This window comes from Chlorocebus sabaeus, chromosome 16 (genome assembly GCF_047675955.1).
Source record: "Chlorocebus sabaeus isolate Y175 chromosome 16, mChlSab1.0.hap1, whole genome shotgun sequence".
NCBI lineage: Eukaryota > Metazoa > Chordata > Mammalia > Primates > Cercopithecidae > Chlorocebus > Chlorocebus sabaeus.
In genome coordinates, this window is record NC_132919.1 from 17804689 (window position 1) to 17806701 (window position 2013).

The following is a 2013-nucleotide window of genomic DNA, read 5'->3' on the forward strand; positions in this document are numbered from 1 at the left end:
GGTTCCCCCTGCTGCGGCTCCGCTGGGCGGTCGAGGCGGAGGCGGGGCCTTTCGGGGAAGCCCCGCCCTCCCAGATAGACGGCCCCGCCCCACCTTGAAAGAGCGGGGGACCCCTGATCCCCGGTCTGCGCCACAAATCTCCCCTCAGCCGGCCCCTCCTCCAGAGCGCCCTCCAGTCATTCATTTTATCCAGCCTCGCGCACCATGGCAGCCGCTTGTGGCCGGCTGCTGCGGAAACCCGGGCAAGCCAAGCCCCCTCTCTGGTCCTCTGTTTCTCCAGCACCAAGCAAGAGAGCTGAGTGGAAGCCCCAGGCCTGGGCCCATCCCAAACCTCATTTCCTCACTGCCTAGATTTGACTCTTTACCACAGGACAGGGCAGGATCCAAGTTACAGGGGTCTCAGGCCTGCTGTGTTGTGAGCAGGCCTGATGTAACTGCTGGGCCAGTGACGTCACTCTGCCTCAATTTTCCTCATTTGTAACATTGGCCTAATGATGCTTCCTCACGGGTTGGCTGGGAGGCTAGTGACAATGTGGAGGGGAGCACGACCTGTGAGATCAGCCTGCCCCTTCTCTGCAAAAAAACCAGAAGATTGGCCTCTTGAGGACAGCAGTGGCCAAAGAAAGAGGCTGAAATTTCCTATCGTCTTCATTTGGCTTCCTCCCAGATCCAGCTGTAGGGATAGGATACCAGTGGGCCCAGTGCAGCTCCTGAAGGAGGAAGCCAGTACCCAAGGAAGACTGGCCCCAGGACTGTCTGACCCCAGATTTGGTACTTGTTCCCGGGAGCAGCCGGGATAGGGGCCACAGGAAGAGGTGGCTGTGCTTTAGATCAGAGCCAGGCTGCCCTGGATCATGACAAACTGGGACTAGGTCAGAGCAGGCAGCCCTGTTGAGAAGAGGCTGGAAACCGAACCTGGTTCTGTGGCCTAGGGACAGAGCCAGGTGGGGCAGGAAGGAGGGATGGGGGTCCCAATGAGGTGGGTTGAAATAAACCAGAATTCACATTCAGGTATCTGAATGTGATAAGGCAGTGAGCTCCCTGTCCCCAGAGGTATGTAAGCAGAGAGAAGCACCCTTGGTGGAGGGCAGCCCGGGAAACTCATCAGGGGCCTGGGCCTCAGGCCTTCCTGACCCCAGACCTTCATGGGTCAAACCATCCGGCAGACTGCCTTGCTCAGACTCCAGCTATAGCCTGTCTGACCACGCCCTAAGCAGGAGTAAAATTCATGATGCATTTTAGAAGGGGTGTGTGGGGGAGAGAAGCCACAGAGCCCAAGTCCCTGGGGCTCAGCCTGGACATCCAGCTCCCTTTGTTCCTCTCCCAGAAGTGGCTGCAGTGGAAAATTACCCAGAATAGGGGAGCCAGAAGTCATAGGGGTCACCAAACCACATCTCCCCAAGTAGCTCTGCTCAAGGGTCCACCCAGGACCCTTTCCCTCCAGATGAACAACTGCTGGAGAACACAGAGAACAAAGCTGGCTTCTCCTCAGTGCCCTACCCCCACCAACACTCTGGAGGCGGCAGGAAGCCGATGATTTCCCTGAAAATTTCAACAGCCCTTCCCAGGGAGGGGGTGGGATAGGAAGTACTGGGTGAAGCCTAAATACCATTCTCTTCAGAGCTAGGCAGGTGATCTGGGTTTTCACCTGCTTGCTGCGTGACCTGGATCCACTTACCTCACTTCTGAGTCTCAGCTACTGGATCTGTAAAATGGGAATAACCCTTCCTGCAGTCACTGCAGAGGCAGGGAGGGTGTTTTGGCGTCATCATCACAACAGATCTGCCTCACTGTTTTTTGTTTTGTTTTTTGTTTTGAAACAAAGGCTCACTCTGTTGCCCAGGCTGGAGTGCAGCGGCATGATCTCGGCTCACTGCAACCTCCACCTCCTGGGTTCGAGCAATTCTCCTGTCTCAGCCTCCTGAGTAACTGGGATTACAGGCACATGCCACCATGCCAGGCTAATTTTTGTAGTTTTAGTAGAGACAGGGTTTCACCATTTTGGCCAGGCTG